Source organism: Physeter macrocephalus, chromosome 21, assembly GCF_002837175.3.
Source record: "Physeter macrocephalus isolate SW-GA chromosome 21, ASM283717v5, whole genome shotgun sequence".
In the NCBI taxonomy this organism is placed as follows: domain Eukaryota; kingdom Metazoa; phylum Chordata; class Mammalia; order Artiodactyla; family Physeteridae; genus Physeter; species Physeter macrocephalus.
Genome location: NC_041234.1, coordinates 28580157 through 28596855, shown reverse-complemented (window position 1 = coordinate 28596855; position 16699 = coordinate 28580157). Strand labels below are relative to the sequence as shown.

The 16699-nt window shown below is 37.4% G+C and overlaps 1 long non-coding RNA gene across 3 annotated transcripts in view; it reads left to right on the top strand.

The window, feature by feature from the left end:
* The window catches only part of LOC114484740 (uncharacterized), a 198053-nt gene that overhangs the window by 116919 nt on the left and 64435 nt on the right, over positions 1-16699 (top strand). The window contains exon 3 of one of the 3 annotated variants that reach the window (XR_003677966.1): positions 6529-6793. The exons of the other annotated variants lie outside the window; for them this stretch is intronic. This is a non-coding gene — a long non-coding RNA (uncharacterized lncRNA). Of the gene's footprint in view, positions 1-6528; positions 6794-16699 lie in introns of those variants that run through there. 3 annotated transcript variants of the gene reach the window in all.

Below are 16699 nucleotides of genomic sequence, written 5' to 3'. Positions count from 1 at the left end.
CCTGAAGACATAGTGTTAAGTTCCAGGGATGGGGTGGGGGAACATGGGAATGAGAATTACTCAAAGCAAGTTAATATGCTGGATGAGAACTCAGAATTGAAAGGTATTTTGACAGCTTGGAAAAATTAGCTGAATCAAAAAATGGGCAATTTCCAGAAGTGAATAAAAAATATTTCACATAGATTCCAAAATCAAGCATATGGGCATATAAGGGAAACCAGGTTTAATGGAAATTCAGTAAAACACTTAGGTTTCAGCTGCCAAGAAGGTCAGAATGAGTCAGTCGTGTAACATCATTTTTTACAATATGAATACAGTCTTAGGATGTGTGAATTAAGCCCAGAATAAAGGAGATAATGGTCCCATTCTCCTCTGCTTGAGTTATGTGTAAACTGTATTCTGTTCTCAGTGCCATATTTTAAATTGTATGGATAAACGATACTGTATTTAGAGAAGGAATGCAATATGGTGAAAGGTTTAGAAACCACTTCACCTGAGGAATGGTAAGTTAAACTGGGCTAGTTGCCAGGTAGCAGAAGATAGTTGGGGAAACATATCAGGTGTTTTAAATAATTTGAAGGATTGTTATATGAAAGAAGAATTAGACATATTCTTATGGGTCTTGAGGATAGAATTTTGATAATTGGATGGAAGCCATAATGGGCAAATTGGGGCTCAGTGACGGTGAGAACTCTACAGTGAAAGTTGCCCATACATGAGAGATTTAGTATGAAAGGGATACACTACTCATTGGGGAAGTGCTCAAAAAGAAGCTGAATGGCCCCCTACCAGGAACTCTGAAAAGTGGATTCCTATACTGGGTGGAGGGGAGAGGTTGAACCAAATGATCTTCAAGATCCCTACCCCTTTCAAGTTTCAGAGATTTCCAATGGCAGCCTAGCACTCTAACTTGCCACATGATTATGCAGTGGACTGGCCAGCAAAATGGCCAGTAGGTCTAGTACCAGAGTAGAATGCCCATATGACTCAGGCATAAGGTCCTGAACTTAACTATAAACTTCTTGAAGGCAGAGATAGCGTCTTATCTGTTTGTGTAGCAGTGTCTTGCATGTAATAAGAGATGCTTTTCAAATGTTTGTAGAATGAATGAATGGACAAATGAATGTTGGGCCTATATTAGTCCCCTAGGCCTACCATAACAAATTACCACACACAGTGGCTTAAAACAACAGAAATTTGTTCTTTCACAATTCTGGAGGCCAGAGGTCTGAAATTAATGTATCAGCAGGGCTGCACTCTCTCAGAAGGCTCTAGGCAAGAATCTGTTCCTTACCTCTTCCAGCTTCTGGTGCCTCCATGGTCACATTGCCTCCTCCTCTTCCATCTGCCTCTTCTAAGGATACTTGTCATTAGATTGAAAGTCTACTTGGATAATCTAGGATGATCTCCTCATCTCAAGATCCTTAACTCAATTACATCTGCAAAGATCCTTTTTTTCAGTAAGGTCACATTCACACGTTCTGGGGATTAGGACATGGACAAATTTGGGGGGACCACCATTCAAGCCACTACACTTATTTTTAATGGTCATTAAATTATCACCATTATTCATACAATAGTGCTTGGCCTCTGATGATACTTTCTATGTGCAAAGCAGAATAGTATTGAGAGATTCTCAACAGGGACAGTGTAGTGCTTAATAAGCTAACTCTTAGATTCAGACAGACCTGAATCTGTGTATCTTTGGCTAAGGTGTTGAACTTTTCTATATTTCATGTTCCCTATCCTAAAATGAGAATTGTAGTACCTATCTCATAGGTAAATATAAATGTTCCATGAAATAATGTTTGAAAATTACTTAACATAGGACCAGGCATATAGCTGACTCTCTACAAGTGGTCAGTATTATTGATTAGTATGAGCTCATTCCTTTTCCCTGGTTTCAGACTGCCTGAGGTGTCAGGCTTTTGTTCTTCCTTAGAAATTTAATTGAAATCAACCTATGCCTATTGAGGATTGACTCTGCACAATACACTATCATATGTAATAGGTATAAATGATAAGACAGACACTGTCCTGCCCTCACAGACCTTAGAATGTGATGGCATCAGTGGTTAATAAAACATGGAATTATAATACAGCATTGCCATTATGACAACTGGGGAAACATAGAAACTGGAGAAGTCCATAGAAGGGTACCTAACCCAGGATCTCTGTATATGGAAGGATACTTATATTTGTAGAAGAAGGCCCAGCTGGGGCTGATCTGGATTCAGACCTTGGCCATGTCTAAGGAACTGGTGGACCAGTAGTTCCTCAAGTATTTACTGGTATGTGTTGATTTTGCCTGGGAAGATGTGTGCTCTTTGGGTCTGGAGAGAAATATGGGGACATGAGGAGTCATCTTAGTTTAGGTTCCCCTAGAAGTAGACTTGAAGACAAGGATTTGAGTGCAAGTAGTTTTGAGGGGAGATAATCCTAAGAAATACTAATAAGGGAGTAGGGAAGTGAGACAGGTAAGAAAAGAGACACTGAATGAATGATGCCTTATCAAGCCAGTTACCACTGTGGTTGACTGGAGTTTCCTTGTATTGGGGAACTCTAGAAGCTGATGTAGAACATAGGCCTTGGAGTTATCCACACCTATTCCTGTCAGTCATTGGCTGAGGACTGCACCCAAGAAGACTGCCTGCAAGCAGGCAGGCTACTGAAGAAGGCCTCAGGCAAAGTGATGCAGCTGTTGGCCATCGGTAAGGCCTGAGGAGATATGGGCATGACACAGAGGGCATGTGACACAGGGGGAAAACATGGTATGCGTCCCAGCTTGTGGCCAGCGAGGAGGTATGCGGCCCATGAGCAGAGGGGCTTCTGGCAGAAACTAAAGAAGGTTTTCTCATGAGGCTTCCTGTAATACTTGGGAAACAAATAGTGCTTCTTAGGGACCAGGTGACAAAATGCAGCACAGAGCTGGGAGGAGGGGCTTTTCCCCCATGAATGCCTAGAATGCAGTGTGGTGCGTCAGAGTAAGGACTCAAAACAAACCAGTTTTGTTCAAATACCTCATGATCCACAGCTTTGGGGAGAAGCAAAAGCTGCTTCCCTGGCATGGAAAATGATGCTCTTCTGGAGAGCACTGAAGCTGTGGGAAATGGTGAGGGAAATGGTGAAGGGAGGCCTGTTTTTGGCTTCACAGGTCTTGGGGACTCCAAAACCAAGGCCAAGGTGGGTGAAGATTTTGTGAACACACATAAAACTTTTCTAAGAATTCTCAGAAGTAAGTGGGGAGACTTTGGGGAGAAGGGTGTCCTGGTGCAGGTGAGGGGACTGAACCAGTGGGATTTGAGTTTCTACTGTCTACACAAAGAATTGGGCAGCCTGTGGAAATTTAAGTTACACGTGACTCCCTTCCTATACCCCCTCCAAAAGAGGCTGCTAATACTTATGGACCACCTATTAGGGTGCCAAGCATTCTACAGATCTTATCTCATTTATTCATTGAGATAAACCCAATGCATGGGTGAGAAAATTGAGGTTCATTGAGGGTAAATAGTTTGCCTACTAAACACAGCTAGTAAATGGCAGACCTGGTATTTGAGCCCTAACTTGTTTGACCTGGGAACCTATGCTTTTTTTACACCATCTCCTTATGCTACCTGGTAACGTAAACACATCTGCATGTGTGGTTTTGCACATATGTACAGTTTGAACCCAGAAATGGATTTCAAATTAATAATAATCTTAAGAAGCTGAAACCATAACCATTTATTGAGTTATATGAGATGCTTAAGTTATGCAAGACAGTTTTTTTTTAGGAACAACCCCAGCAATATTTAAAACAGAAGAATAAAGAACTGAGGATGAAGGGAGTAAATGCCATTATTATTCACTGACATGAAAAAAAATGAGAAATGAAAGAATGGCACACCTCTGCCTTTTCTCCTAAGGTGAATAATAGCTATTTGCTTTACAATGACTTTTTTTTTCTATAGGTGGATGAAATCTGGGTCCATATATTGAAGGATCACTTTTCTGCCTGGGATATAGTGAATTTTTTCAGGGCTAAAAATTCCCTTTCTAAAATGGTTACCCAAACCATTTTTAAAACAGAGACCACGTGCTCATATTGGGATCTCATTCTTGTGCTAAAAGCTCTGGCACTGTGTCTCTGACTGCTATTATACCTATGAGAAGAGTTGACTTTATTTTGGGGGTTGAGCCCATTTGTTAATCCATGATGCCCTTGAGAAGAAGGGGAAGGAAAAGAGAAATGGGGTTTGGAGTGTGGGAGCGAAGAAACTTATGCTCTCAAGTATCTGGAGTGAGCAAAATCTAAGTGAAGCCAAGTAAGACATTTAAAGAAAGTGTTGGGATCCTATATTCTCCTTGGTTTTGGCAAGAAAGATGTCAAAGATGTAAATAAGTGGCTGAATAAATACATGGAGAAACTATAAACCCAAGCCTTCTTTCATAATGTGAGTGTATCCTCAGGAATGGAAACTAATTTTATTATTACTTTGATCCATAGTTAATAAAATTACAGATAACATTAACTAAGCATTCATTATATGGGAGGCAGTATGCTTTTTTTCCCCCACCAATTTGTATTTTGTTTGTTTGTTTGTTTTGTTTTGTTTTGTTTTGTTTTTGGCCATGCTACGCAGCTTGTGGGATCTTAGTTCCCTGACCAGGGATCGAACCTGGGCCCTCGGCAGTGAGAGCGTGGAGTCCTAACCACTGGACCGCCAGGGAATTCCCAGGCAGTATGCTTTGTTATGTATCTCAATTATCTCAAGGGCACCCCAAAGCAGGCTTTATTTTTAAGTGAGGAAACTGGGACTTAGAAAATTTACATGACCCAAGGTCTTACAACTTCTAAATGGTAGAGTTGAAATTTGAACTCAAGTAGTCAGACTTTAGGACTTATTTTCCAAGATGAGTATGTTATACTGCTTCCCTGTATGCTAAAATAAGACCATGGTCCTGGTCATAAAAATTTTTTCTTGAAGTGTAGGGTTGCATATTTTTGGACTATCTTCTAGCATTGCTCACCCCTGTGAGTAAATTTCTGAAATATTTATTCAATTTATGTGTCTGTCTTGTCCATCTATGTATTTCCAGCACCAGGACAGTTAATTACGATACAGAATAGTTACTGAGACATTTTTGTTGACTGAATAAACTCTTCATTCCTCTATTTCTCTTTGTTAATGGGGGTGGGGGGCAACCCAAGAGTCACTGAGGAATGTAATGCAGTTTTAATTGGTTGGTTTCTAAAACAATGGTGTCCTGTCCTGTTAGCTCTTTACACTTGTAATATCTAATTATTCCAAAGGCAACATTTGTTAGCTGCCTTATTTTAGGCAGAATGTCAACTCTTAGATGTGAATTATATTTTCATATTCATAGGGTTCAGAAATGTACCTTTTGAAGCATTCATGGGGGTGGTACTTTAAATGTACTTTAAAAAAGCTGCACTCAAAGGAACTAATTTGGGTTTTGCTTTTGGCTGACAAGCTTTTCCTAGGTGTGGCTGAGACTCTAACAAATCTACCCTTCCAGTAATGTATGCATATCATAGGGTGCTATACGAGGAGATGCCTTTGTGTGTTCCTTCCCTTCCCTTGGAACCTTAGGAAAGGAGCCTATGTTCGATCTTTCCATACTCTGCAGTTGTGTGACCTATAAAATGTTTTGCTGACATGCATTCACAGTATCCAAGATGAGGTTTATGGTGCCGAGTACAGTGCACGGTACATGGTAGGCACTCAGTAATCGCTGGTTGGGTGATTAACTGAATGAATGAATGCATGAAGATATGGTTTGAATCAACTTGGTATAATTTGAAGAGGCAGAAATGCTCTCCCTTTGCCTGCAGATGACTAAAACTCTCATATGCATCCATTTGGGGGCTAAAGCTTTGGAAGGCAGTTAGAATGCAAATATACTGAATGAGTTCCTAACCCACTACCTTGAATGAGTATTCTGGATTTAGACCTTTCCAAGCTCTAGATGAAAAGGATTCAAAAAGATGGGATGCGGGACAGGTCCATTTTGATGAGGAATAGGGGATGTGGGGAGGTGCAGAGAAGCTATGTGCAGGATAGGAAATCAACAGAAGGGAGGATACCTTAATAAGACTGCAGATAGAGAGGATAAGGGGATTGCAGATGAACCAAAAGTCATTTTCTCGCCTCCCATTCACCATGTGGGTCCACTCAGATTGTCACGTGTGGCCAGCAGAATGAGACTGCAGCCCAAAGGGACAGGCTGCTATCCATGACTTTGGAGCAAGTATTTTTAACTTGGTGAGAGTGTCATGTGTATGTCTGTGGTACATGTGGGACTGAACGCTTGACAACTCCAGTTCTCTCAGCCCTCCCAGAGTGAGCTGAATCTTTTCTGTTAGCCAGCCTCCAAGATGGACTGTGATGATCCTCTCCTCTTGGTATTTATGTTCTTGTGGAGACTCTTCCTACACTGAATAGGACATTGCAAAAATGATGGTGTGTGACCTTGGAGGTTAGGTCATAAAAGACAACACAACTGCAACTTTGATCTCTTGGACAGCTTGCTCTGGAGGAAGTGGGCAACCGTGTCATGAGGACACACATGCAACCCTGTGGAGACGACTGTGTACAGAGAAACTAAGGCCTCCCACCAACAGCCAGCACCAGCTTACCAAGCACGTGAGTGAGCCCCCTTGGAAGTGGATGCTCCAGCCTGAGTTGAGCTTTGAGATGACTGCAGTCCTGGCTGACATCTTGAGTGCAACCTCATGAGAAACCCTGAGCTACAACCACCCAGCCAAGCCATCCCCAGATTCTTGACCTACAGAAACTGCAAGATAATAAATATTTATTGTTGTTTTACATCACTAAGTCTAGAGTAATTTTTTTTACACAGAATTAGAGACTAATACACTTTCTTTGTCTTAAAGTCTGTGATCACAATTGCTATCGTACTTACTAGTCTGTCAAATGGGTATCAGGTCTTCCAGATCTCTTTAAAGGTGGTGGTTTGTTCTTTTTTTCTAGCTTCATATTAATAGATAAGAATATAGGGATGTACAGCAAGGACTCTAGAGTCAGGCAGACATTAATTTAAGTACTGGTTTGGCCACCTGTGTGACTTTCATGATGTTACTAAATCAAACTCAAATTTATTATGAGCATTAAAGGAGCAAATGCATTTCAAGTGCTTAGGATAGTTTATGGCTTATGGTAAGAGCTCAATAAGTGTGATAGTTATTATGGTTAGTAACTGTATAAAGAGATGCTTCTAAGGGCCTTGCCTTATGGACAACAAAGTAGCTGAAGTATGTTTTGTACCTTAAGTGGGGAATTTGGTTCCCATTAGAATTATTAAATAAATGTATTGAGGTATAATTTGTATACTGTAAATGCACCCATTTTAAGTGTATGATTAATGATTTTTTAAATTTACTGAGTTGTGCAACTATGACCATCATCCAGTTTTAGGATATTTTTTCATCATCCCAAAAAGAATTCTTGTGCCCAGTTGCAATCAGCCCCAGGCAACCACTAATCTACATTCTGTCTCTATATATTTGCCTTTTCTGGACATTTCACCTAAATAGAGACATACATTTTGTGGCCTCTAATGTATGGCTTATTTCTCATAGCACGTTTCTGAGGTTCTTCTATGTTGTAGCAATTATCAGTATTTCATTTCTTTTTATTGTCAAAAAAAATTCCATTGTTTGGATGTACCACCTTTTGTTTATCCATTTATCCATTGATGGACACTTGCGTGGCTTCCACTTTTTGGCTTTTATGGATAATGCTCTCTGAATATTGGTGTACAAATTTTTTGTGTGGGCATATGTTTTCATTTAGCTTGGGTAGATACCAAGGAGTGGAATTGCTCGGTAATATAGTAAAGGTATGTTTAACTTTTTAAGAAATTCCCAGTTTTTCAAAGTGGCTGCACCATTTACATTTCCCCCAGCAATGTATGAGAGCTCTTATTTACCCATATCCTTGCAACATTTCTCATTGTCTGTCTTTTTGATCATAGCCATTCTAGCAGATGCGAAATGGTATTTCATTGTGGTTTTAATTTGCATATTCCTAATGACTAATGATGGTGAGCATCCTTTCATGTGCTTATTGGCCATTCGTATATTTTCTTGGGGGAAATATCTATTCAAATCATTTGCCAATTTTTAATTGTTGTTTATCTTATTATTGTGTGTAAGAGTTCTTTGTATGTTCTGTATACAAATCTTTTACTGGATATGTGATTTGCAAATATTTTCTCCCAGGCTGTGGCTTGTCTTTTTATTTTCTTAATGGTATCTTTTGAAGCACAACAGTTTAAAATTTTGATGAACTCCAATTTAACAATTTTTTTCTTTTATGGATCATGTTTTTGGGATCATATATCTAGGACATTTTTATAGAACCTAAGGTCTTAAATTTTTTTCTCCTGAAGGTTTTTATAATTTTAGCTCTAACATTTAGATCTACAATACATTTTGAATTAATTTTTGTGTATAGTGTTAGGTAAGGGTCTAAGTTCATCTTTTGGCTTATAGATGTCCACGTGTACCAGCACCATTTGTTGGGAAGACTATCCTTTCTCAATGATTTGCCTTGGTACCTTTGCTGAAAAATCAATTGACTGTAAATATAAGAGTGTAGTTCTGGACTCTCAGTTCTGTTCCATTTATATATGTCTATCCTTAATGCAGTATCATGTTGTCTTGATTGCTGTAGCTTCATAGTAAGCTTTTTTTTAAACTTTTTATTTTATATTGGAGTATAGCCAATTAAAAATGTTGTGATAGTTTCAGGTGCACAGCAAACCAACTCAACCATACATGTACATAGTAAGCTTTTAAAGTTTTAACATGAAAGTCTGCCAGATTTCTTTTAAAAATTGTTTTTTAGCTATTCTGAGGCTTTTGGTTTTTCATATAAATTTTAGGATAATTTTATCAATTATAGAGAGAGACACATACACATTGCTGGAATTTTGATGGGAATTGCACTGAAACTATTGATTAATTTTGGAAGAACTGCCACTTTAGCAATATGGAGTCTTCCAATCCATGAACATGGAATGTCTCTCCATTTATTTAAATTTTCTTTAATCTTCCTCAGCAGTGTTTTATAATTTTCAGTGTACTTGTCTTACAATTCTTTTGTTAAATCTATTCCTAAACTTTTATTCTTTTTGATGATATTATGAATGGAATTGTTTTCTTAATTTCACTTTTGGATCATTCCTCACATATATAAAGATATAATTGATTTTCACACATTGATACTGTATCCTGCAACCTTGCCAAACTTGTTTATCAGATAGTGTTTTGAGATCTCCCTAGGATTTTCTATTCACAGGGTTATGTCATCTGTGAAGTTTTACTTCTTTTCAACCTTAATACTTTCTACTTCTTTTTCTTACATGATTGCACTGGCCAGACCCCAAGTGCAATGTTAAATAGAAGTGGTGAGATGGACATTCTTTCTTTGTTCCTTATCTTAGGAGGAAAGCATTCAGTCTTTCACCATGAAATATGATAGCTATAGAGTTTTTACAGATGCTCTTTCTCAGCTTGAGGAAGTTTCCTTCTATTTCAGGCTTGTTGAGAGTTTTTTATTTTTTATCATGAATGGGTATTGGATTTTGTGAAATGCCTGTTCTGTATCTGTTGAGATGATCATGTAGTGTTTGCCCTTTATCCTGTTAATATGGTTTGTTATGTTAATTGGTTTTTGGCTTTAAACCAACCTTGTATTCCTGGGATAAATCCCTCTTGGTTGTGGTGTATAATCCTTTTTATATTTAACTAGATTTGGTTTCCTAATATTTTCTTGAGGATTATAGTGTCTATATTCATGAAGGATGTTGCTCTTTAATTTTCTTTTCTTGTGATGTCTTTGTCTGGTTTTGGTATCATGGTAGTGCTGCCTCACAGGAGTTGGGAATTATTCCCTCTTCCTGTATTTTCTGGAAGTTTGTGTAGTTTTGGCATTATTTCATTTTTAAACGTTTGATAGAATTTATCATTTAATCCATCTGGTCCTGAGTTTTGCTTTGTGGGAAGTTTTTAAATTACTAATTCTATTTCTTTACTTGTTATATGTCTATTCAGATTTTCTACGTTTCTGAGTCAGTTTTGCTAATTTGTGTTTTTTTAGGTATTCATACATTTCATTTAAACTGTCTGACTTGTCATAAAGTTGTTCATGGTATTCCCTCATAGTTCTTCTATGTTCTGTAAGGTCAGTAATAATGTCCCCTCTTTTTCACCATGATTTTGGTGTTTTGTGGGTTCTCTCTTTTTTCTTGGTCAGTCCAGCTAAAGGTTTATCAGTTTTGTTATCTTTTCAGAGAATTAACTTTGGTTTAATTGATTTTTCTTTACTGATTTTCTGTTTCGTATCTTATTGATTTCCATTCTAATTTCTGTTTTCTTCTTTCTTCTTGCCTTGTGTTTAATTAGCTCTTTTTTGGGGGGTGGGATTCATAAGGTAGAAGCTTACTATATTGATTTGAGATCTTTCTTCTTTTCTAACATAACTGTTTATGGATATAAACTCTTTAGCTTTAGCTGCATGCCATATATTTTTATATGGTGTGTTTTCATTTTCATGCAGTTCAAAAATCTTTTTTCTTTGTAATTTCTTCTTTGACCCATGGGTAATTTAGAAAAGTGATATTTAATTACCAAATATTTGTGGATTTCACAAGTTTTTCTGTTTTTTTTATTTCAAATTAAATTCTATTGTGTTTCAGAGAACATGCTTTAAATTATTTTAATCTTTTTCAATTTGTTGGTACTAATTTTACTGCTTAGAATATGGTTTATCCTGCAGAAATTCTATGTGTACTTGAAAAGAATGTATATGACATTGTTTAGTGGAGTGTTCTGTAGATGCCAGTTAGGTCAAGTTGTTTGATAGTGTTGTACCTATAAGGCACAGCAAGTCTTATATATCCTTGCTGATTTTCTGTCTAACTGTTCTGTCAATTTTGGAGAGTCAAATATTGAAGTCTCCAAATTTATTGCAGAATTACATATTTCTTCATTTTTGTATCGTGTGTGTAGGCATAATTATGGCTCCCCAAAGATATCCAAGTTATAATCCTTAGAATCCCTCAATATGCTATGTTACATGGCAAAAGAGAATTAAGGTTGCAGATGGAATTAAGATTGCTAATCAGCTGACCTTTATAATATCTGAAGTAGCTCTTAGTCTAAAATGAATCATTATTCCTTTCTGCCCACAAAACCACACAACCAATACCAAATAAGGAAACCATGTACTGTCTTTATAGAGTAAGGGAATAAGATCCAGTATCCCATTCATTATGTCAAGTAGCAACAGATTTGGGCTCTTCAGCCTTTTGTGTGACATTGAGCAAACTACTTAATTTTACCGAGCTTCAATTTTGTATCTTTAAAATGTTTTATGCCTATTGCAGGATAATGTATATTAAATATTGAGCTCCTCAAACAGATGTTAAAAAATAGAGAGAAAATAATCTAAAACTCATTTTGTGCAATGAGAGGTAGTAAGTTTGAAAACATTCACTGCCTGGGCACTGGGAGGCAGCAACTCTTTTTTAAAAAAATACTAAGGGTAAAACACAGAGAAAAACTTGAGATTGCTTTATATCTCACAACAAATGACATTCATGACCAATTCTGATTTTCCTTCACATTCTGTACCTTAAGCTCCTAGGGAGAACTGCCTCACTCAGGCATCTGAAAACCTTTTTGCTGCCATGGTGCAGCAGAAACTCCTCCCCCACCCCATCTCTTTCTTCATCATTTGACTTGGAAAATTTAAGATGATAATTTTATTTCTGTGACTTTAATACTGAGAGTGAGCCCCTCAGAGAATCCAACTAGCACCTCCTTTTCTGAAACCCCTCTGTGTGTTCTTAATTCGGGCTTGCTACTGTCAGCCTACTCTCCAGCACCTTCCCTACCTCACTGCACCCCTGGTAATACACACCCACTGACACAATTTACACCCACACAATGACTCCAACATAAAGTGTAGGCTTGTGAAGCAGCAGACTTTTTGAGAACCACAAATGCAGACATCAAGGCAATCTCCAGTTACATAAATTTCAGGGCCCCATGCAAAAGAAAAATGTGGGGCCTTTTGTTCAAAAAGCAGGAACAAAGTGCCATTAAAGGTACTAAATGGTACTAACTTGTCCTTTCCTCTATGGTCTCTCTCTTTCTCTTGACTTGTCATGATGTTTTTTATTTGCTCTTTAATATGATTCTAAATAAAGAAAAATTTAAAAATTGAATTATTAGCATGAATTTTACCACTCATCTTTATATTGCCCAATGCTACTTTTAAATGCAAATTAACCTGTATGCCGAATCACCAAAATTAGACAATTAGTATTTTGTAGCTCATAGGTGCATATATATTTAATTCTTACCAGGACAGTAGAAATACTACACAAAATGAAGCCAAATATTTTTTTTTGCTCGTATCTCTTTTGCTTTATTGTCTCATTGGGCTTCACTTACAAAACACAAGGTCAAAAATGAAATTATTAAAAATTTGAAGACGAAGCCAAATATTTTTACCTCACTTCTTGATATGCTCACATTCTACCAGCACTCTACCTTCAGCTTACTGATGAGTAAGGAAAAAGTGAAAAGAACTGTGGGTTGCCCTATCTTTCCCTTTTCCTTCTGTGTCATCATTTTCAGAATAGGTGGTTGGCTAATGCAGCAAAGTACCAAGAGTAAGAAAGGATATAATAGGGCCCCTTGGTTGTTTGTGTTTCTTAGAATACCAATGCCATCTTAGCAATTTCTAGTTCAAATGGTAAATGTGGCTTCTGCAGGCTGTCAGTGCCCCTACTTACTCAGTCGTAGATGTAGCACACTTACCTCATACTCACTTTTAGTGTCACTAAACTCATGCAACATGGGTCTACTGGAGCTCTGTGCTCATGAAATATCATGAATGTTATATGAGAATAGGGTGACAAGGAACAGTAGACACACACATTGCCCATATATTCTCTGCTCACACTCATGCTCCATTGTTCTATCAGATTTCCCTTAGAAAACACAAGTTTGAAGATAAAATTATTAAGAATTTCAAGACAGTGGGACAGTACAGCATTAAACCAAGCACAAGACCTTTCTGAATGTGGGGCCCTGTATGACTGCACAGGTTGTACACCCGTGAAGTTGGCCCTGAAGAAATCTTTTCATTCAACTTCCTCCCATTTAGCAGGTATGTCAGCTTTTCTGTTAACTTCCTCTCTGAATCATTTTCTGAAGCAGTGTATAAATACACGTTTGTATCCATCACTGTTAGTTGGCATGCCAAGGTCAGGTGCTCAAGCAGGATTGTTCTTTCTCCTCATTTGCCTTGCAAACTGCACACAAGCTGGTTGTTTTAGGAAGCTCTCTGGAAAAGAATACTCCAGCGCTTCGCAATCCCCTATTGTACCATGAAATTACACTGATGGGTTCAAAGGATGCTGAAAGTAGCCTGAGGGCTTTGGCCTTGATGTCACCCAGGAGGTCCTGTGACTTCCCTATACAGAGGTTGTAGCTGGCAAGCACTCCAGCCTCATTTATTTTTTCTTGTATTTTATTATTTATTATAGTCTAATAACAGCTTTATTAAGATATAATTCACATACCATAAAATTTATCCTTTTAGAGCGTACAGTAGTTTTCAGTATATTCACAAAGTTGTACAACCATTGCTACTATCTAATTCCAGATCATTTTCATCACCCCCCAAAGAAAATCCATATTCATCAGTAGCCATTCCCCATTCCCTCCCCTGCTCCCAGGCCCTGGAAACCACCAATCTATTATCTGTCTCTATGGATTTGACAATTCTGGATGTTTAATATAAATGGAGTGATATAATATGTGGCCTTTTGTGTCTGGCTTCTTTAACTTAGCATAATGCTTTCAAGGGTCATTTATGTTATAGCATATATCTGAACTTTATTACTTTTTTTGGCTGAATAATATTCCATCATACAGATATACCACATTTTGTTTATCAATTTATCATTTGGGTTGTTTCCACTTTTTTTTTAACAGCACAACATTTTAATTAATTAATATCTGACACACCTCTAATGTACTTACCCTATGTTTTAGGCAGCATACTATAAGATCACCTCATTATATTATAATGATTTTATAATATATTTTTTATAGAGAGAATACAAAGATAGTCTTCTGTTTAGTATGGATAATTAAAATTTTTTATTATTGATGGGTTAGTAAAGTTCATTTTGTTCTTATGAAAATGCTGCCATAAACATTCATGTACAACTTTTTCTGTGGACACATGCTTTCAGTTATCTTGGGTATATAACTAGGAGTAGAATTACTGGGTCATGTTTAACTTTGTGGGGAACTGATAGACTGTTTTCTCTGTGGCTGCACCATTTTACATTCCCACCAGTAGTATATGAGGGTTCCAATTTCCCCCAATTCTTGTCAGCACTTGTTATTATCTGTCATTTTGATTATAGACCTTCTGGTAAGTGGTATCTCATTGTGGTTTTGATTTTTATTTCTCTAATGACCAGTGATGTTGAGCATAATTGGATATATTTATTGGCCATTTGTATAAATTTGGATAAATATTATAAATATTTTAATATTTGGATAAATATTTACTCAAACATTTGCACAATTTTTAACTGGGTCATCTGTCTATTTTTATGTTGTAAATTCTTTTGTTAGATTTATTCCTTTTTGTTCTTTTTTGCTGCTATTCCCACCCCTCTAGGTGGTCACAAACCACCGATCTGATCTCCCTGTGCTATTCGGCTGCTTCCCACTAGCTATCTATTTTACGGTTGGTAGTGTATATATGTCCGTGCCACTCTCTCACTTTGTCACAGCTTACCCTTCCCCCTCCCCATATCCTCAAGTCCATTCTCTAGTAGGTCTGTGTCTTTATTCCTGTCTTACCCCTAGGTTCTTCATGATTTTTTCCTTAGATTCCATATATATGTGTTAGCATACGATATTTTTTTGGTCCTCTTGACTTACTTCACTCTGTATGACAGACTCCAGTTCTATCCACCTCATTACAAATAACTCCGTTTCATTTCTTTTTGTGGCTGAGTAATATTCCATCGTATATATGTGCCACATCTTCTTTATCCATTCATCTGTTGATGGACACTTAACATGCTTCCATGTCCTGGCTATCGTAAATAGAGCTGCAATGAACATTTTGGTACATGACTCTTTTTGAATTATGGTTTTCTCAGGGTATATGCCAGGTAGTGGGATTGCGGGTTCGTATGGTAGTTCTATTTGTAGTTTTTTAGGGAAACTCCATAGTGTTCTCCATTGTGGCTGTATCAATTGACATTCCCAGCAGCAGTGCAAGAGTGTTCCCTTTTCTGCACACCCTCTACAGCATTTATTGTTTCTAGAGTTTTTGATGATGGCCATTCTGACCGGTGTGAGATGATACCTCATTGTAGTTTGGGTTGGCATTTCTCTAATGATTAATGATGTTGAGCATTTCTCTCATGTGTTTGTTGGCAATCTGTGTCTCTTCTTTGGAGATATGTCTATTTAGTTCTGCTGGCCATTTTTGGATTGGGTTGTCTGTTTTTTGGTATTGAGCTGCATGTGTGGCTTCTAAATTTTGGATATGAATCCTTTGTCAGTTGCTTCATTTGCAAATATTTTCTCTCGTTCTGAGGGTTGTCTTTTGGTCTTGTTTATGGTATCCTTTGCTGTGCAAAAGCTTTTAAGTTTCATTAGGTCCCATTTGTTTTTTTTTGTTTTTATTTGCATTTCTCTAGGAGATGGGTCCAAAAGGATCCTGCTGTGATTTATGCCATAGAGTGTTCTGCCTATGTTTTCCTCTAAGAGTTTGATAGTGTCTGGCCTTACATTTAGGTCTTTAACCCATTTTGAGTTTATTCTTGTGTGTGGTGTTAGGGATTGTTCTAATTTCATACTTTTACATGTAGCTGTCCAGTTTTCCCAGCACCACTTATTGAAGAGGCTGTCTTTTCTCCACTGTATATCCTTCCCTCCTTTATCAAAGATAAGGTGACCATATGTGTGTGGGTTTATCTCTGGGCTTTCTATCCTGTTCCATTGATCTATATTTCTGTTTTTGTGCCAGTACCATACTGTCTTGATTACTGTAGCCTTGTAGTATAATCTGAAGTCAGGGAGCCTGATTCCTCCAGCTCCATTTTTCGTTCTCAAGATTGCTTTGGCTATTCGGGGTCTTTTGTATTTCCATAGCAATTGTGAAATTTTTTGTTCTAGTTCTGTGAAAAATGCCATTGGTAGTTTGATAGGGATTGCATTGAATCTGTAGATTGCTTTGGGTAGTAGAGTCATTTTCACAATGTTGATTCTTCCAATCCAAGAACATGGTATATCTCTCCATCTATTTGTATCATCTTTAATTTCTTTCATCAGTGTCTTATTTTTTTCTGCATACAGGTCTTTTGTCTCCTTAGGTAGGTTTATTCCTAGATATTTTATTCTTTTGGTTGCAGTGGTCAATGGGAGTGTTTTCTTAATTTCAATTTCAGATTTTTCATCATTAGAGTAAAGGAATGCCAGAGATTTCTGTGCATTAATTTTGTATCCTGCTACTTTACCAAATTCATTGATTAGCTCTAGTAGTTTTCTGGTAGCATCTTTAGGATCCTTTATGTAGAGTATCATGTCATCTGCAAACAGTGACAGCTTTACTTCTTCTTTTCC